Here is a 22,002-nt window from a genome sequence, read left to right on the forward strand (position 1 = left end):
CACTCACTGTCTTTGAACCCGCACAGGGGGAAGAGCTTTCATTCCTTAATTTTTTTTTTGACACTGAGTTAAAGATGACAAAAATTCCAACAAAATGAGCTAATTTTCATATCAATCGGTTAACGTATGCGCGCGCAGCGTCTCTTTGAAAAAGGTGCTTGATGTGTGATTTTGTCTTTCCTTTTCCCATTCATTCCTATGGGACTTTTATTTGGGAGTTTTTTGGGAATAGCGTCGCCATGGTAACTGGGAATTCTTATAAAAATAATAGCGCACCGAGTCAGATCGAGCCGCATCGTTTGATACCTCATTTGTCCCGGTGCGATCTACGGTACGGGCCGCATTTTAGCAGAAAAAAACGCGGAAGATTAAAAAATAAGAAAAAAAATAAACCCTTTTTCTAGGATAGTAATATGTGCCTGCTTGCTCCGCAAGCAGCAGCTTCGCTGCTGCTTGCTCCGCTTAGCAGGCCCATAACTAGAAAAATTCCCGCGGAAATTTTGAATGGGCCTGCTAACTCTTTTCAATGAGCTGAACAGTTTAAACTTTCAACCATTGAAATCGCTCAAGAAATGTGGAAGTTAACCATAATCTACTAAAAGTATTACTGCCCCTTTTAGAAACATGCACATTCACGCACTCACATTTGATTTTAACCAACATTTCAATGAGCTGAACAGTTTAAAATTTAAACCATTGAAATCGCTCAAGAAATGTAAAAGTTAACCATAATCAACAATATGTTACTGCCCCTTTAAGAAACATGCACATTCACGCACACACATTTGATTTTAAGTAACATTTCAATGAGCTGAACAGTTTAAAATTCAAACCATTGAAATCGGTCAAGAAATGTGGAATCTACCATAATTAACAGTATCTCACTGCCCCTTTACAAAACATGCACATTCACGCACACACATTTGATTTTAAGTTGTGAGGAGACGTCACGCACCAACACTCCATTGATTTGTATAGGATTACGCTCACCTCAAACAAAAGCCTCTCGCGACTTAACGGTTGAAGATGCAGATTCCAGAAATGGCTCGTTAGAACGGCAAGGGTTTGGGGAACGCGAGCATGTTCTCAGATTTTTAATCGGATGAAAAATGACCAAATGAGAGCAGGTTGAAAACTTATGATTGATCGAAAATGAAGAGGGAAAAAACGGCGAAATTAACATGGAGGAGATAGGCGAGAAAGTCCGACTTCTCCTCGCTTAAAGTGAAAATAAAGGTACTAATTGACACCTTAGCCAAATAAAACTTAGTTTTTCAGAAAGCAGAGGCTTGTGGCTACAAAATGTGTGAATTTGATGTCTAGTGAGCAAAGATTGTGGCCATGGTGACGAGTTGAAGTGAAACTTTTGGAAATAGATTTTTTTGGTTCCCGTCACTGAAGCCTTAATTGCATATCAGAGTGGCGATTACACTCACTGTCTTTGAACCCGCACAGGGGGAAGAGCTTTCATTCCTTAATATTTTTTTTGACACTGAGCTAAAGATGACAAAAATTCCAACAAAATGAGCTAATTTTCATATCGGTCGGTTAACGTATGCGCGCGCAGCGTGTCTTTGAAAAAGGTGCTTGATTGGAGTTGATCTCTTTCGGATTCCCATTCATTCCTATGGGACTTTTTTTGGGAGTTTTTTGGGAATAGCGTCGCCATGGTAACTGGGAATTCTTATAAAAATAATAGCGCAGCGAGTCAGATCGAGCCGCATCGTTTGATACCTCTTTTGTCCCGGTGCGATCTACGGTTCGGGCCCTATTTTTGCGGAAAAGTCGCTGGAAGATGATATAAAAATAACTAGAAAAATTCCCGCGGAAATTTTGAATGGGCCTGCTAACTCTTGCAACTCTTTTCAATGAGCTGAACAGTTTAAAATTTCAACCGTTGAAATCGCTCAAGAAATGTGGAAGTTATAATCAACTAAAAGTATTACTGCCCCTTTAAGAAACATGCACATTCACGCACACACATTTGATTTTAACTAACATTTCAATGAGCTGAACAGTTTAAATTTTAAACCATTGAAATCGCTCAAGAAATGTGCAAGTTAACCATAATCAAGATCAAATAAAGTATCTTACTGTCCCTTTAAGAAATATGCACATTCACGCACACACAAGTAATCAAGATCAACTAAAAGTATTACTGCCCCTTTAAGAAACATGCACATTCACGCACACACATTTGATTTTAAGTAACATTTCAATGAGCTGAACAGTTTAAAATTCAAACCATTGAAATCGGTCAAGAAATGTGGAATCTACCATAATTAACAGTATCTCACTGCCCCTTTACAAAACATGCACATTCACGCACACACATTTGATTTTAAGTTGTGAGGAGACGTCACGCACCAACACTCCATTGATTTGTATAGGATTACGCTCACCTCAAACAAAAGCCTCTCGCGACTTAACGGTTGAAGATGCAGATTCCAGACATGGCTCGTTAGAACGGCAAGGGTTTGGGGAACGCGAGCATGTTCTCAGTTTTTTAATCGGATGAAAAATGACCAAATGAGAGCAGGTTGAAAACTTATGATTGATCGAAAATGAAGAGGCAAAAACGGCGAAAATTACATTGAAAAGAGATCAAAAATGTGCGACTTCTCCTCGCTTAAAGTGAAAATAAAGGTACTAAATGACACCGTAGCCAAATAAAACTTAGTTCTTCAGAAAGCAGAGGCTTGTGGCTACAAAATGTGCGAATTTGATGTCTAGTGAGCAAAGATTGTGGCCATGGTGACGAGTTGAAGTGAAACTTTTGGAAATAGATTTTTTGGTTCCCGTCACTGAAGCCTTAATTGGGTATCAGAGTGGCGATTACACTCACTGTCTTTGAACCCGCACAGGGGGAAGAGCTTTCATTCCTTAATTTTTTTTTTGACACTGAGTTAAAGATGACAAAAATTCCAACAAAATGAGCTAATTTTCATATCAATCGGTTAACGTATGCGCGCGCAGCGTCTCTTTGAAAAAGGTGCTTGATGTGTGATTTTGTCTTTCCTTTTCCCATTCATTCCTATGGGACTTTTATTTGGGAGTTTTTTGGGAATAGCGTCGCCATGGTAACTGGGAATTCTTATAAAAATAATAGCGCACCGAGTCAGATCGAGCCGCATCGTTTGATACCTCATTTGTCCCGGTGCGATCTACGGTACGGGCCGCATTTTAGCAGAAAAAAACGCGGAAGATTAAAAAATAAGAAAAAAAATAAACCCTTTTTCTAGGATAGTAATATGTGCCTGCTTGCTCCGCAAGCAGCAGCTTCGCTGCTGCTTGCTCCGCTTAGCAGGCCCATAACTAGAAAAATTCCCGCGGAAATTTTGAATGGGCCTGCTAACTCTTTTCAATGAGCTGAACAGTTTAAACTTTCAACCATTGAAATCGCTCAAGAAATGTGCAAGTTAACAATAATCAACAGTATGTTACTGCCCCTTTAAGAAACATGCACATTCACGCACACACATTTGATTTTAAGTAACATTTCAATGAGCTGAACAGTTTAAAATTTAAACCATTGAAATCGGTCAAGAAATGTGGAAGTTCAACACAATCAAGTATCTTACTGCCCCTTTACAAAACATGCACATTCACGCACACACATTTGATTTTAAGTTGTGAGGAGACGTCACGCACCAACACTCCATTGATTTGTATAGGATTACGCTCACCTCAAACAAAAGCCTCTCGCGACTTAACGGTTGAAGATGCAGATTCCAGAAATGGCTTGTTAGAACGGCAAGGGTTTGGGGAACGCGAGCATGTTCTCAGATTTTTAATCGGATGAAAAATGACCAAATGAGAGCAGGTTGAAAACTTATGATTGATCGAAAATGAAGAGGGAAAAAACGGCGAAATTAACATGGAGGAGATAGGCGAGAAAGTCCGACTTCTCCTCGCTTAAAGTGAAAATAAAGGTACTAAATGACACCTTAGCCAAATAAAACTTAGTTTTTCAGAAAGCAGAGGCTTGTGGCTACAAAATGTGTGAATTTGATGTCTAGTGAGCAAAGATTGTGGCCATGGTGACGAGTTGAAGTGAAACTTTTGGAAATAGATTTTTTGGTTCCCGTCACTGAAGCCTTAATTGCATATCAGAGTGGCGATTACACTCACTGTCTTTGAACCCGCACAGGGGGAAGAGCTTTCATTCCTTAATATTTTTTTTGACACTGAGCTAAAGATGGGAAAAATTCCAACAAAATGAGCTAAAATTCATATCAATCGGTGAACGTATGCGCGCGCAGCGTGTCTTGGAAAAAGGTGCTCGTTTGGAGTTGATATCCCATTCATTCCTATGGGTTTTTCCTTCCTTGAATTTTGGGTGGTTTTTTGGGAATAGCGTCGCCATGGTAACTGGGAATTCTTATAAAAATAATAGCGCAGCGAGTCAGAGCGAGCCGCATCGTTTGATACCTCATTTGTCCCGGTGCGATCTACGGTTCGGGCCGCATTTTTGCGGAAAAGTCGGTGGAAGAATAAAAAAGAAAAAGAAAAATAATAAACCCTTTTCTAGGGTGGATAGTAATATGTGCCTGCTTGCTCCGCAAGCAGCAGCTTCGCTGCTGCTTGCTCCGCTTAGCAGGCCCATAATAATATTATTAAACACTTTTCCTGGGTGGATAGTAATATGTGCCTGCTTGCTCCGCAAGCAGCAGCTTCGCTGCTGCTTGCTCCGCTTAGCAGGCCCATAATAAACCCCTTTTCTAGGATAGTAATATGTGCCTGCTTGCTCCGCAAGCAGCAGCTTCGCTGCTGCTTGCTCCGCTTAGCAGGCCCATAATAATATACACTTTTCCTGGGTGGATAGTAATATGTGCCTGCTTGCTCCGCAAGCAGCAGCTTCGCTGCTGCTTGCTCCGCTTAGCAGGCCCATAATAAACCCTTTTTCTAGGATAGTAATATGTGCCTGCTTGCTCCGCAAGCAGCAGCTTCGCTGCTGCTTGCTCCGCTTAGCAGGCCCATAACTAGAAAAATTCCCGCGGAAATTTTGAATGGGCCTGCTAACTCTTTTCAATGAGCCGAACAGTTTAAACTTTCAACCATTGAAATCGGTCAAGAAATGTGGAAGTTAACCATAATCAAGATCAAATAAAGTATCTTACTGTCCCTTTAAGAAATATGCACATTCACGCACACACATTTGATTTTAACCAACATTTCAATGAGCTGAACAGTTTAAAATTTAAACCATTGAAATCGCTCAAGAAATGTAAAAGTTAACCATAATCAACAGTATGTTACTGCCCCTTTAAGAAACATGCACATTCACGCACACACATTTGATTTTAAGTAACATTTCAATGAGCTGAACAGTTTAAAATTCAAACCATTGAAATCGGTCAAGAAATGTGGAATCTACCATAATTAACAGTATCTCACTGCCCCTTTACAAAACATGCACATTCACGCACACACATTTGATTTTAAGTTGTGAGGAGACGTCACGCACCAACACTCCATTGATTTGTATAGGATTACGCTCACCTCAAACAAAAGCCTCTCGCGACTTAACAGTTGAAGATGCAGATTCCAGAAATGGCTCGTTAGAACGGCAAGGGTTTGGGGAACGCGAGCATGTTCTCAGTTTTTTAATCGGATGAAAAATGACCAAATGAGAGCAGGTTGAAAACTTATGATTGATCGAAAATGAAGAGGGAAAAACGGCGAAAATTACATTGAAAAGAGATCAAAAATGTGCGACTTCTCCTCGCTTAAAGTGAAAATAAAGGTACTAAATGACACCGTAGCCAAATAAAACTTAGTTCTTCAGAAAGCAGAGGCTTGTGGCTACAAAATGTGCGAATTTGATGTCTAGTGAGCAAAGATTGTGGCCATGGTGACGAGTTGAAGTGAAACTTTTGGAAATATATTTTTTGGTTCCCACCACTCAGACCTTAATTGGGTATCAGAGTGGCGATTACACTCACTGTCTTTGAACCCGCACAGGGGGAAGAGCTTTCATTCCTTAATTTTTTTTTTGACACTGAGCTAAAGATGGGAAAAATTCCAACAAAATGAGCTAAAATTCATATCAATCGGTTAACGTATGCGCGCGCAGCGTCTCTTTGAAAAAGGTGCTTGATGTGTGATTTTGTCTTTCCTTTTCCCATTCATTCCTATGGGACTTTTATTTGGGAGTTTTTTGGGAATAGCGTCGCCATGGTAACTGGGAATTCTTATAAAAATAATAGCGCACCGAGTCAGATCGAGCCGCATCGTTTGATACCTCATTTGTCCCGGTGCGATCTACGGTACGGGCCGCATTTTAGCAGAAAAAACGCGGAAGATTAAAAAATAAGAAGAAAAATAACTAGAAAAATTCCCGCGGAAATTTTGAATGGGCCTGCTAACTCTTGCAACTCTTTTCAATGAGCAGTTTAAAATTTCAACCGTTGAAATCGCTCAAGAAATGTGGAAGTTATAATCAACTAAAAGTATTACTGCCCCTTTAAGAAACATGCACATTCACGCACATACATTTGATTTTAACTAACATTTCAATGAGCTGAACAGTTTAAAATTTAAACCATTGAAATCGCTCAAGAAATGTGCAAGTTAACCAAAATCAACAGTATGTTACTGCCCCTTTAAGAAACATGCACATTCACGCACACACATTTGATTTTAACTAACATTTCAATGAGCTGAACAGTTTAAAATTTCAACCATTGAAATCGCTCAAGAAATGTGCAAGTTAACCATAATCAAGATCAAATAAAGTATCTTACTGTCCCTTTAAGAAATATGCACATTCACGCACACACATTTGATTTTAACCAACATTTCAATGAGCTGAACAGTTTAAAATTCAAACCATTGAAATCGCTCAAGAAATGTAAAAGTTAACCATAATCAACAATATGTTACTGCCCCTTTAAGAAACATGCACATTCACGCACACACATTTGATTTTAAGTAACATTTCAATGAGCTGAACAGTTTAAAATTCAAACCATTGAAATCGGTCAAGAAATGTGGAATCTACCATAATTAACAGTATCTCACTGCCCCTTTACAAAACATGCACATTCACGCACACACATTTGATTTTAAGTTGTGAGGAGACGTCACGCACCAACACTCCATTGATTTGTATAGGATTACGCTCACCTCAAACAAAAGCCTCTCGCGACTTAACGGTTGAAGATGCAGATTCCAGAAATGGCTCGTTAGAACGGCAAGGGTTTGGGGAACGCGAGCATGTTCTCAGTTTTTTAATCGGATGAAAAATGACCAAATGAGAGCAGGTTGAAAACTTATGATTGATCGAAAATGAAGAGGCAAAAACGGCGAAAATTACATTGAAAAGAGATCAAAAATGTGCGACTTCTCCTCGCTTAAAGTTAAAATAAAGGTACTAAATGACACCTTAGCCAAATAAAACTAACCCTAGTAGAGGCTTGTGGCTACAAAATGTGCGAATTTGATGTCTAGTGAGCAAAGATTGTGGCCATGGTGACGAGTTAAAGTGAAACTTTTGGAAATATATTTTTTGGTTCCCAGCACTCTGTCCTTAATTAGTCACGCTCTAGCTGATGCAAGAAAGGCGACTTTCACCCCTTTGCTCACTGTCTTTGAACCCACACAGGGGGAGAGCTTTCATTCCTTAATTTTTTTTTTGACACTGAGCTAAAGATGACAAAAATTCCAACAAAATGAACTAAAATTCATATCGGTCGGTCAACGTATGCGCGCGCAGCGTGTCTTGGAAAAAGGTGCTTGATTGGAGTTGATGTCTTTCGGATTCCCATTCATTCCTATGGGACTTTATTTGGGAGTTTTTTGGGAATAGCGTCGCCTTGGTAACTGGGAATTCTTAGAAAAATAATAGCGCAGCGAGTCAGATCGAGCCGCATCGTTTGATACCTCATTTGTCCCGGTGCGATCTACGGTTCGGGCCGCATTTTTGCCATCGCTGTTCATCCCTTACCATCGCAGTTCCTCACTGACAACAACACTTTTCATTGTGTTGTAGTCACAATCACAATAAGGACAAACAAAACATTCAAGTCCAAATGCACGATGTCCTGCTAACAGAAAAGCACACTGATTAAAAGTACCTTCATACAACACTGCTCAAAATAAGGGAGCGCTTAAATGACATATCCCATGTCTTAAATTCAATTTAAAGCTCAATACGTTTAGAACTAACTAAATGATAAATATGTCTACAAAAAAAAGATTGGCCGCTCTGATTTAACCCTAGTTTAAACCCCTACTTTGAAACCCTAACCCTAGTTTAAAACCCTACTTTGAAACCCTAACCCTAGTTTGAAACCCTAACCCTAGTTTAAACCCCTACTTTGAAACCCTAACCCTAGTTTAAACCCCTACTTTGAAACCCTTACCCTAGTTTAAAACCCTACTTTGAAACCCTAACCCTAGTTTAAACCCCTACTTTAGAACCCTAACCCTAGGTTAAAACCCTACTTTGAAACCCTAACCCTAGTTTAAACCTCTACTTTGAAACACTAACCCTAGTTTAAAACCTTACTTTGAAACCCTATCCCTAGTTTGAGACCCTAAACCTAGTTTAAACCCCTACTTTGAAACCCTAATCCTAGTTCAAACTACTACTTTGAACCCTAACCCTAGTTTAAAACCCTACTTTGAAACCCTAACCCTAGTTTAAACCCCTACTTTAGAACCCTAACCCTAGGTTAAAACCCTACTTTGAAACCCTAACCTTAGTTTAAACCCCTACTTTAAAACCCTAACCCTCGTTTAAAACCCTACTTTGAAACCCTAAGCCTAGTTTAAACCTCTACTTTGAAACCCTAACCCTAGTTTAAAACCTTACTTTGAAACCCTATCCCTAGTTTGAGACCCTAAACCTAGTTTAAACCCCTACTTTGAAACCCTAACCCTAGTTTAAACCTGTACTTTGAAACCCTAACCCTAGTTTGAAACCCTACTTTGAAACCCTAACCCTAGTTTGAAACCCTACTTTGAAACCCTAACCCTAGTTTAAAACCCTATTTTGAAACATTAACCCTAGTTTAAACCCGTACTTTGAAACCCTAACCCTAGTTTGAAACCCTACTTTGAAACCCTAACCCTAGTTTGAAACCCTACTTTGAAACCCTAACCCTAGTTTAAACCCCTACTTTGAAACCCTAACTCTAGTTTAAAACCCTACTTTAAAACCCTAACCCTAGTTTAAACCCCTACTTTGAAACCCTAACCCTACTTTAAACCCCTACTTTGAAACCATAACCATAGTTCAAACCCATACTTTGAAACCTTAACCCTAGTTTAAACCCCTACTTTGAAACCCTAACCCTAGTTTAAACCCCTAATTGAAACTTTATCCCTAGTTTAAACCCCTAATTTGAAACCCTAACCCTAGTTTAAACCCCTACTTTGAAACCCTAACCCTAGTTTAAACCCCTAATTGAAACTTTATCCCTAGTTTAAACCCCTACTTTGAAACCCTAACCCTAGTTTAAACCCCTACTTTGAAACCCTAACCCTAGTTTAAACCCCTAATTGAAACTTTATCCCTAGTTTAAACCCCTACTTTGAAACCCTAACCATAGTTTAAACCCCCTATTTTGAAACCCTAACCCTTGTTTAAAACCCTACTTTGAAACCTTAACCTAGTTTAAAACCCTACTTTGAAACCCTAACCCTAGTTTAAACCCCTACTTTGAAACCTTAACCCTAGTTTAAACCCTAACCCTCGTTTAAACACCTACTTTGAAACCCTAACCCTAGTTTAAACCACTACTTTGAAACCCTAACCCTAGTTTAAAACCCTACTTTGAAACCCTAACCCTAGTTTAAACCCCTACTTTGAAACCCTAACCCTAGTTTAAAACCCTACTTTGAAACCCTAACCCTAGTTTAAAACCCTACTTTGAAACCTTAACTCTAGTTTGAAACCCTAACCTTAGTTTGAAACCCTAACCCTAGTTTAAACCCCTACTTTGAAACCCTAACCCTAGTTTAAAACCCTACTTTAACTCTTTGACTGCCATAAACGTTATAAAACGTTTAGCATAAACCTAGGGAAGGGCGCCGAGGACGTTAAAAGACGTCCCCTATGTTTTTTTGTTTTTTTTTCAAAAACGGGTGCAGGAAAGCCTTGGGCAGCTGTGCTGAAAGTATCAGGCAGATATGATTAGTCAAAGACTCGTTTTGGCCCCTAGAGGGCAGCGATGACTCTCTTTGCACAAGGTTGGATGGGCCGCCCACCGTGGGCGTCAGTAGAAGACGTGAGGCGGAGCTAGAGTGTTGAGGAGACAATGGCTGATCCAAGCCACAATGGCTTGACCAAGCAACCGGTTACAAGCAGCTCAGCTTGAGCATTTTTTTCAAAGACGGAAAGCATCAATCAATACTAAAAAGCGCATTGATGTCAACGATGATGATGACTCCGAGCTCTACGCCAAAGTTGGAAGCTTTGGCCTGTTACTATCACGTAGTAAGCCTCACCGGCTAAGCGCGGCTAGCGCGGCTAGCGCTGCTAAGGCCGGAAAACGCGCACAATAGCCGGCCGGGTACTTCTGCACAAGCGGACATTCGATCGGGCGATGGAGAGTTGGCATCGACCAATGCAGATTGATGATGATGATGATGATGACTGCGAGTTTGACGCCAAAGTTGGAAGCCTGGACGTGTTTACGATCACGTAGTAAGCCTCACCGGCTAAGCGCGGCTAGCGCGGCTAGCGCTGCTAAGGCCGGAAAACGCGCACAATAGCCGGCCGGGTACTTCTGCACAAGCGGACATTCGATCGGGCGATGGAGAGTTGGCATCGACCAATGCAGATTGATGATGATGATGATGATGACTGCGAGTTTGACGCCAAAGTTGGAAGCCTGGACGTGTTTACGATCACGTAGTAAGCCTCACCGGCTAGCGCTGCTAACGCCGGAAAACGCGGAGCTGCACAAGCGGACATTCGATCGGACAATGAAGAGTACCCCGAGTCCAATGCATATTCATCGGAGGAGCGGGTACAGTCTGATCACGGAGAAGACACTGTTTCTGGACTACGATGCCACCATGAATGGAGTGGATAAAATGGATCAGAACATCTCCTACCACCCGGTATAGCAACTGAAGGACACGGGGAAGCGAGACGTAACGAAACCGTAGCATGATCCTGATATTAGACTTGATGACACACTGCAGTATATACTTGCTATTCCCCGGAAAAAAACGGCCTGCAAGAAAGTGGCGCACGCGAAGAGGCAATCTGTTGTGCAAATGCTGTTGCGTCTCTTTGCACGCAGGAGAGTGTTACAAAAAGAAAAACTGTCGTTGAAACATCCACATATTTGTAAATAGCACCACAGTTGCACACATTTGTAAATAGTTTGCCAAATTGTTGTCAAATTGTTACACTGTTGAATGTAAATAAACGTATTTTGCTATCAAAAAACACTTTTTCATTCTTGGTGGTAGTGTTTTATAGAAGTAAAGCACTATTTAGGTGTTTGTGGCATCATTCATGGACAAAAAGAAGTGTCAAATTCACTAGAATGCATGAAATAATATCGTTTCACTAAAAGCTTGATTTCTCCGTATTTTGGTCCAACACAGGCGAAATTGGGTCAAACTAACCATTTTCTATTGTTGATTACTAAAGAACGGAATAAGGTAGAAACAAACTCTTTTTTTCTGATGAAAGATGAAAGACCAATCTTTCATTTGGTAGTACGTGTGTTTCCATAGTCCAAACAGAACATTTTCTGTGGACCTTGAAAATCAGTCAAAATGCTTAAATCGGCTGGCACTGACGGCATCCCTTTTCTGAAAACGTCTGGCAGTCAAAGAGTTAAAACCCTAACCCTAGTTTAAAATCCTACTTTGAAACCCTAACCCTAGTTTAAACCCCTACTTTGAAACCCTAAACCTAGTTTAAAACCTTACTTTGAAACCCTAACCCTAGTTTGAAACCCTAACCCTAGTTTAAAACCCTACTTTGAAACCCTAACCCTAGTTTGAAAACCTAACCCTAGTTTAAACCCCTACTTTGAAACCCTAACCCTAGTTTAAACCCCTACTTTGAAACCCTAACCCGAGTTTAAACCCCTACTTTGAAACCCTAACCCTAGTTTAAACCCCTACTTTGAAACCCTAACCCTAGTTTAAAACCCTACTTTAAAACCCTAACCCTAGTTTAAAACCCTACTTTGAAACCCTAACCCTAGTTTAAAATCCTACTTTGAAACCCTAACCCTAGTTTAAACCCCTACTTTGAAACCCCAAACCTAGTTTAAAACCCTACTTTGAAACCCTAACCCTAGTTTGAAACACTAACCCTAGTTTAAAACCCTACTTTGAAACCCTAACCCTAGTTTGAAAACCTAACCCTAGTTTAAACCCCTACTTTGAAACCTTAACCCTAGTTCAAACCCCTAGTTTGAAACCCTAACCCGAGTTTAAACCCCTACTTTGAAACCCTAACCTGAGTTTAAACCCCTACTTTGAAAACCTAACCCTAGTTTAAACCCCTACTTTGAAACCCTAATCCTAGTTTAAACCCCTACTTTGAAACCCTAACCCTAGTTTAAACCCCTACTTTGAAACCATAACCCTAGTTTAAACCCTTACTTTGAAACCCTAAGCCTAGTTTGAAACCCTAACCCTAATTTAAACCCCTACTTTAGAACCCTAACCCTAGGTTAAACCCCTACTTTGAAACCCTAACCTTAGTTTAAAATCCTACTTTGAAACCTTAACCCTAGTTTAAACCCCTACTTTGAAACCCTAACCCTAGTTTAAACCCCTACTTTGAAATCCTAATCCTAGTTTAAACCCCTACTTTGAAACCCTAACCCGAGTTTAAACCCCTACTTTGAAACCCTAAACCTAGTTTAAAACCCTACTTTGAAACCCTAACCCTACTTTAAACCCCTACTTTGAAACCATAACCATAGTTCAAACCCATACTTTGAAACCTTAACCCTAGTTTAAACCCCTACTTTGAAACCCTAACCCTAGTTTAAACACCTAATTGAAACTTTATCTCTAGTTTAAACCCCTACTTTGAAACCCTAACCCTAGTTTAAACCCCTACTTTGAAACCCTAACCCTAGTTTAAACCCCTAATTGAAACTTTATCCCTAGTTTAAACCCCTACTTTGAAACCCTAACCCTAGTTTAAACCCCTATTTTGAAACCCTAACCCTAGTTTAAACCCCTAATTGAAACTTTATCCCTAGTTTAAACCCCTACTTTGAAACCCTAACCATAGTTTAAACCCCTACTTTGAAACCCTAACCCTTGTTTAAAACCCTACTTTGAAACCCTAACCCTAGTTTAAACCCCTACTTTGAAACCCTAACCCTAGTTTAAACCACCGTTTTGAAACCTTAACCTAGTTTAAAACCCTACTTTGAAACCCTAACCCTAGTTTAAACCCCTACTTTGAAACCTTAACCCTAGTTTAAACCCTAACCCTCGTTTAAACACCTACTTTGAAACCCTAACCCTAGTTTAAACCACTACTTTGAAACCCTAACCCTAGTTTAAAACCCTACATTGAAACCCTAACCCTAGTTTAAACCCCTACTTTGAAACCCTAACCCTAGTTTAAAACCCTACTTTGAAACCCTAACCCTAGTTTAAAACCCTACTTTGAAACCTTAACTCTAGTTTGAAACCCTAACCTTAGTTTGAAACCCTTACCCTAGTTTAAACCCCTACTTTGAAACCCTAACCCTAGTTTAAACCCCTACTTTGAAACCCTAACCCTAGTTTAAAACCCTACTTTAAAACCCTAACCCTAGTTTAAAATCCTACTTTGAAACCCTAACCCTAGTTTAAACCCCTACTTTGAAACCCTAAACCTAGTTTAAAACCCTACTTTGAAACCCTATTCCTAGTTTGAAACCCTACCCCTAGTTTAAAACCCTACTTTGAAACCCTAACCCTAGTTTGAAAACCTAACCCTAGTTTAAACCCCTACTTTGAAACCCTAACCCTAGTTTAAACCCCTACTTTGAAACCCTAACCCTAGTTTAAACCCCTACTTTGAAACCCTAACCCCAGTTTAAACCCCTACTTTGAAACCCTAACCCTAGTTTAAAACCCTACTTTGAAACCCTAACCCTAGTTTAAACCACTACTTTAAAACCCTAACCCTAGTTTAAAATCCTACTTTGAAACCCTAACCCTAGTTTAAACCCCTACTTTGAAACCCCAAACCTAGTTTTAAACCCTACTTTGAAACCCTAACCCTAGTTTGAAACCCTAACCCTAGTTTAAAACCCTACTTTGAAACCCTAACCCTAGTTAAAACCCCTAGTTTGAAACCCTAACCCGAGTTTAAACCCCTACTTTGAAACCCTAACCTGAGTTTAAACCCCTACTTTGAAACCCTAACCCTAGTTTAAACCCCTACTTTGAAACCCTAACCCTAGTTTAAACCCTTACTTTGAAACCCTAAGCCTAGTTTGAAACCCTAACCCTAATTTAAACCCCTACTTTAGAACCCTAACCCTAGGTTAAACCCCTACTTTGAAACCCTAACCTTAGTTTAAAATCCTACTTTGAAACCTTAACCCTAGTTTAAACCCCTACTTTGAAACCCTAACCCTAGTTTAAACCCCTACTTTGAAATCCTAATCCTAGTTTAAACCCCTACTTTGAAACCCTAACCCTAGTTTAAACCCCTTCTTTGAAACCCTAACCCTAGTTTGAAACCCTAACCCTAATTTAAACCCCTACTTTGAAACCCTAACCCTAGTTTGAAAACCTAACCCTAGTTTAAACCCCTACTTTGAAACCCTAACCCTAGTTTAAACCCCTAGTTAGAAACCCTAACCCGAGTTTAAACCCCTACTTTGAAACCCTAACCTGAGTTTAAACCCCTACTTTGAAAACCTAACCCTAGTTTAAACCCCTACTTTGAAACCCTAATCCTAGTTTAAACCCCTACTTTGAAACCCTAACCCTAGTTTAAACCCCTACTTTAAAACCCTAACCCTAGTTTAAACCCCTACTTTGAAACCCTAACCCTAGTTTAAACCCTTACTTTGAAACCCTAACCCTAGTTTGAAACCCTAACCCTAATTTAAACCCCTACTTTAGAACCCTAACCCTAGGTTAAACCCCTACTTTGAAACCCTAACCTTAGTTTAAAATCCTACTTTGAAACCTTAACCCTAGTTTAAACCCCTACTTTGAAACCCTAACCCTGGTTTAAACCCCTACTTTGAAATCCTAATCCTAGTTTAAACCCCTACTTTGAAACCCTATCCCTAGTTTAAACCCCTACTTTGAAACCCTAACCCTAGTTTAAACCCCTTCTTTGAAACCCTAACCCTAGTTTGAAACCCTAACCCTAATTTAAACCCCTACTTTAGAACCCTAACCCTAGGTTAAACCCCTACTTTGAAACCCTCACCTTAGTTTAAAATCCTACTTTGAAACCTTAACCCTAGTTTAAACCCCTACTTTGAAACCCTAACCCTAGTTTAAAACCCTACTTTGAAACCCTATTCCTAGTTTAAAACCAGACTTTGAAACCCTAACCCTAGATTAAACCCCTACTTTGAATCCCTAACCCTAGTTTAAACCCCTACTTTGAAACCCTAACCCTAGTTTAAAACCCTACTTTGAAACCCTAACACTAGTTTGAAAACCTTACCCTAAATTAAACCCCTACTTTGAAACCCTAACCCTAGTTTAAAACCCTACTTTGAAACCCTAACCCTAGTTTGAAAACCTAAACCTAGTTTAAACCCCTACTTTGAAACCTTAACCCTAGTTTGAAACCCTACTTTGAATCCCTAACCCTAGTTTAAACCCCTACTTTGAAACCCTAACCCTAGTTTAAAACCCTACTTTGAAACCCTAACCCTAGTTTAAACCCCTACTTTGAAACACTTACCCTAGTTTAAAACCCTACTTTGAAACCCTAACCCTAGTTTGAAACCCTATCTCGTTTACACACCTACTTTGAAACCCTTACCCTAGTTTGAAACCCTACTTTGAAACCCTAACCCTAATTTGAAACCCTACTTTGAAACCCTAACCCTAGTTTAAACCCCCACTTTGACACCCTAACCCTAGTTTGAAACCCTTTTTTGGAACCCTAACCCTAGTTTAAACCCCTACTTTTAAACCCTAACCCTAGTTTAAACCCCTACTTTGAAACCTTAACCCTAGTTTAAACAACTACTTTGAAACCCTAACCCTAGTTTAAAACCCTACTTTGAAACCCTAACCCTAGTTTATCCCCTACTTTGAAAACCTAACCCTAGTTTACACCATTACTTTGCAACCCTAACCCTTGTTTAAACCCCTACTTTGAAACCCTAACCCTAGTTTAGATCCCTACTTTGAAACCCTAACCCTAGTTTAAACCCCTACTTTGAATCCCTAACCCTAGTTTAAACCCCTACTTTGAATCCCTAACCCTAGTTTAAAACCCTACTTTGAAACCCTAACCCTAGTTTAAACCCCTACTTTGAAACCCTAACCCTAGTTTAAACCATTACTTTGCAACCCTAACCCTAGTTTAAACCCCTACTTTGAAACCCTAATCCTAGTTTAAACCCCTACTTTGAATCCCTAACCCTAGTTTAGATCCCAACTTTGAAACCCTAACCCTAGTTTAAACCCCTACTTTGAAACCCTAACCCTAGTTTAAACCATTACTTGGCAACCCTAAACCTAGTTTAAACCCCTACTTTGAAACCCTAACCCTAGTTTTAACCCCTACTTTGAATCCCTAACCCTAGTTTAGATCCCTACTTTGAAACCCTAACCCTAGTTTAAACCCCTACTTTGAAACACTTACCCTACTTTAAACCCCTACTTTGAAACCCTAACCCTAGTTTAAACCCCTACTTTGAATCCCTAACCCTAGTTTAAACCCCTACTTTTAAACCCTAACCCTAGTTGAAACCCCTACGTTGAAACCTTAACCCTAGTTTAAACCACTACTTGGAAACCCTAACCCTAGTTTAAACCCCTACTTTGAATCCCTAACCCTAGTTTAGATCCCTACTTTGAAACCCTAACCCTAGTTTAAACCCCTACTTTGAAACCCTAACCCTACTTTAAACCCCTACTTTGAAACACTTACCCTAGTTTAAAACCCTACTTTGAAACCCTAACCCTAGTTTGAAACCCTATCTCGTTTACACACCTACTTTGAAACCCTTACCCTAGTTTGAAACCCTACTTTGAAACCCTAACCCTAATTTGAAACCCTACTTTGAAACCCTAACCCTAGTTTAAACCCCCACTTTGACACCCTAACCCTAGTTTGAAACCCTTTTTTGGAACCCTAACCCTAGTTTAAACCCCTACTTTTAAACCCTAACCCTAGTTTAAACCCCTACTTTGAAACCTTAACCCTAGTTTAAACAACTACTTTGAAACCCTAACCCTAGTTTAAAACCCTACTTTGAAACCCTAACCCTAGTTTATCCCCTACTTTGAAAACCTAACCCTAGTTTACACCATTACTTTGCAACCCTAACCCTAGTTTACACCATTACTTTGCAACCCTAACCCTTGTTTAAACCCCTACTTTGAAACCCTAACCCTAGTTTAGATCCCTACTTTGAAACCCTAACCCTAGTTTAAACCCCTACTTTGAATCCCTAACCCTAGTTTAAACCCCTACTTTGAATCCCTAACCCTAGTTTAAACCACTACTTTGAAACCCTAACCCTAGTTTAAAACCCTACTTTGAAACCCTAACCCTAGTTTAAAACCCTACTTTGAAACCCTAACCCTAGTTTAAACCCCTACTTTGAAACCCTAACCCTAGTTTAAACCATTACTTTGCAACCCTAACCCTAGTTTAAACCCCTACTTTGAAACCCTAATCCTAGTTTAAACCCCTACTTTGAATCCCTAACCCTAGTTTAGATCCCAACTTTGAAACCCTAACCCTAGTTTAAACCCCTACTTTGAAACCCTAACCCTACGTTAAACCCCTACTTTGAAACCCTAACCCTAGTTTAAACCCCTATTTTGAATCCCTAACCCTAGTTTAAACCCCTACTTTGAAACCCTAACCCTAGTTTAAAACCCTACTTTGAAACCCTAACCCTAGTTTAAAACCCTACTTTTAAACCCTAACCCTAGTTTAAACCATTACTTGGCAACCCTAAACCTAGTTTAAACCCCTACTTTGAAACCCTAACCCTAGTTTTAACCCCTACTTTGAATCCCTAACCCTAGTTTAGATCCCTACTTTGAAACCCTAACCCTAGTTTAAACCCCTACTTTGAAACACTTACCCTACTTTAAACCCCTACTTTGAAACCCTAACCCTAGTTTAAACCCCTACTTTGAATCCCTAACCCTAGTTTAAACCCCTACTTTTAAACCCTAACCCTAGTTGAAACCCCTACGTTGAAACCTTAACCCTAGTTTAAACCACTACTTGGAAACCCTAACCCTAGTTTAAACCCCTACTTTGAATCCCTAACCCTAGTTTAGATCCCTACTTTGAAACCCTAACCCTAGTTTAAAACCCTACTTTGAAACCCTAACCCTAGTTTAAACCCCTACTTTGAAACCCTAACGCTAGTTTAAAAACCTACTTTGAAACCCTAACCCTAGTTTAAACCCCTACTTTGAAACCCTAACCCTAGTTTGAAACCCTAACCCTAATTTAAACCCCTACTTTAGAACCCTAACCCTAGGTTAAACCCCTACTTTGAAACCCTAACCCTAGTTTAAACCCCTACTTTGAAACCCTAACCCTAGTTTAAACCCCTACTTTGAAACACTTACCCTAGTTTAAAACCCTACTTTGAAACCCTAACCCTAGTTTAAAACCCTACTTTAAAACCCTAACCCTAGTTTAAACCCCTACTTTGAAACACTTACCCTAGTTTAAAACCCTACTTTGAAACCCTATCTCGTTTACACACCTACTTTGAAACCCTTACCCTAGTTTGAAACCCTACTTTGAAACCCTAACCCTAATTTGAAACCCTACTTTGAAACCTTAACCCTAGTTTAAACCCCCACTTTGAAACCCTAACCCTAGTTTGAAACCCTATCTCGTTTACACACCTACTTTGAAACCCTTACCCTAGTTTGAAACCCTACTTTGAAACCCTAACCCTAATTTGAAACCCTACTTTGAAACCTTAACCCTAGTTTAAACAACTACTTTGAAACCCTAACCCTAGTTTAAAACCCTACTTTGAAACCCTAACCCTAGTTTAACCCCTACTTTGAAAACCTAACCCTAGTTTACACCATTACTTTGCAACCCTAACCCTAGTTTACACCATTACTTTTTAACCCTAACCCTTGTTTAAACCCCTACTTTGAAACCTTAACCCTAGTTTAGATCCCTACTTTGAAACCCTAACCCTAGTTTAAACCCCTACTTTGAATCCCTAACCCTAGTTTAAACCCCTACTTTGAATCCCTAACCCTAGTTTAAACCCCTACTTTGAATTCCTAACCCTAGTTTAAACCACTACTTTGAAACCCTAACCCTAGTTTAAAACCCTACTTTGAAACCCTAACCCTAGTTTAAAACCCTACTTTGAAACCCTAACCCTAGTTTAAACCCCTACTTTGAAACCCTAACCCTAGTTTAAACCATTACTTTGCAACCCTAACCCTAGTTTAAACCCCTACTTTGAAACCCTAATCCTAGTTTAAACCCCTACTTTTAATCCCTAACCCTAGTTTAGATCCCAACTTTGAAACCCTAACCCTAGTTTAAACCCCTACTTTGAAACCCTAACCCTACGTTAAACCCCTGCTTTGAAACCCTAACCCTAGTTTAAACCCCTATTTTGAATCCCTAACCCTAGTTTAAACCCCTACTTTGAAACCCTAACGCTAGTTTAAAACCCTACTTTGAAACCCTAACCCTAGTTTAAACCCCTACTTTTAAACCCTAACCCTAGTTTAAACCATTACTTGGCAACCCTAAACCTAGTTTAAACCCCTACTTTGAAACCCTAACCCTAGTTTTAACCCCTACTTTGAATCCCTAACCCTAGTTTAGATCCCTACTTTGAAACCCTAACCCTAGTTTAAACCCCTACTTTGAAACACTTACCCTACTTTAAACCCCTACTTTGAAACCCTAACCCTAGTTTAAACCCCTACTTTGAATCCCTAACCCTAGTTTAAACCCCTACTTTTAAACCCTAACCCTAGTTGAAACCCCTACGTTGAAACCTTAACCCTAGTTTAAACCACTACTTGGAAACCCTAACCCTAGTTTAAACCCCTACTTTGAATCCCTAACCCTAGTTTAGATCCCTACTTTGAAACCCTAACCCTAGTTTAAACCCCTACTTTGAAACCCTAACCCTACTTTAAACCGCTACTTTGAAACCCTAACCCTAGTTTAAACCCCTACTTTGAATCCCTAACCCTAGTTTAAATCCCTACTTTGAAACCCTAACCCTAGTTTAAACCCCTACTTTGAAACCCTAACGCTAGTTTAAAAACCTACTTTGAAACCCTAACCCTAGTTTAAACCCCTACTTTGAAACCCTAACCCTAGTTTGAAACCCTAACCCTAATTTAAACCCCTACTTTAGAACCCTAACCCTAGGTTAAACCCCTACTTTGAAACCCTAACCTTAGTTTAAAATCCTACTTTGAAACCTTAACCTTAGTTTAAACCCCTACTTTGAAACACTAACCCTAGTTTAAAACCCTACTTTGAAACCCTAACCCTAGTGTAAAACCCTACTTTGAAACCCTAACCCCAGTTTAAAACCCTACTTTGAAACCCTAACCCTAGTTTAGATCCCTACTTTGAAACCCTAACCCTAGTTTAAACCCCTACTTTGAATCCCTAACCCTAGTTTAAACCCCTACTTTGAATCCCTAACCCTAGTTTAAACCCCTACTTTGAATCCCTAACCCTAGTTTAAACCACTACTTTGAAACCCTAACCCTAGTTTAAAACCCTACTTTGAAACACTAACCCTAGTTTAAAACCCTACTTTGAAACCCTAACCCTAGTTTAAACCCCTACTTTGAAACCCTAACCCTAGTTTAAACCATTACTTTGCAACCCTAACCCTAGTTTAAACCCCTACTTTGAAACCCTAATCCTAGTTTAAACCCCTACTTTGAATCCCTAACCCTAGTTTAGATCCCAACTTTGAAACCCTAACCCTAGTTTAAACCCCTACTTTGAAACCCTAACCCTACGTTAAACCCCTGCTTTGAAACCCTAACCCTAGTTTAAACCCCTATTTTGAATCCCTAACCCTAGTTTAAACCCCTACTTTGAAACCCTAACGCTAGTTTAAAACCCTACTTTGAAACCCTAACCCTAGTTTAAACCCCTACTTTTAAACCCTAACCCTAGTTTAAACCATTACTTGGCAACCTTAAACCTAGTTTAAACCCCTACTTTGAAACCCTAACCCTAGTTTTAACCCCTACTTTGAATCCCTAACCCTAGTTTAGATCCCTACTTTGAAACCCTAACCCTAGTTTAAACCCCTACTTTGAAACACTTACCCTACTTTAAACCCCTACTTTGAAACCCTAACCCTAGTTTAAACCCCTACTTTGAATCCCTAACCCTAGTTTAAACCCCTACTTTTAAACCCTAACCCTAGTTGAAACCCCTACGTTGAAACCTTAACCCTAGTTTAAACCACTACTTGGAAACCCTAACCCTAGTTTAAACCCCTACTTTGAATCCCTAACCCTAGTTTAGATCCCTACTTTGAAACCCTAACCCTAGTTTAAACCCCTACTTTGAAACCCTAACCCTACTTTAAACCGCTACTTTGAAACCCTAACCCTAGTTTAAACCCCTACTTTGAATCCCTAACCCTAGTTTAAATCCCTACTTTGAAACCCTAACCCTAGTTTAAACCCCTACTTTGAAACCCTAACGCTAGTTTAAAAACCTACTTTGAAACCCTAACCCTAGTTTAAACCCCTACTTTGAAACCCTAACCCTAGTTTGAAACCCTAACCCTAATTTAAACCCCTACTTTAGAACCCTAACCCTAGGTTAAACCCCTACTTTGAAACCCTAACCTTAGTTTAAAATCCTAC

Source organism: Leptonotus elevatus, chromosome 22 (assembly GCF_054856555.1).
Source record: "Leptonotus elevatus isolate MCC_2025b chromosome 22, RoL_Lele_1.0, whole genome shotgun sequence".
Taxonomy (NCBI): Eukaryota; Metazoa; Chordata; class Actinopteri; order Syngnathiformes; family Syngnathidae; genus Leptonotus; species Leptonotus elevatus.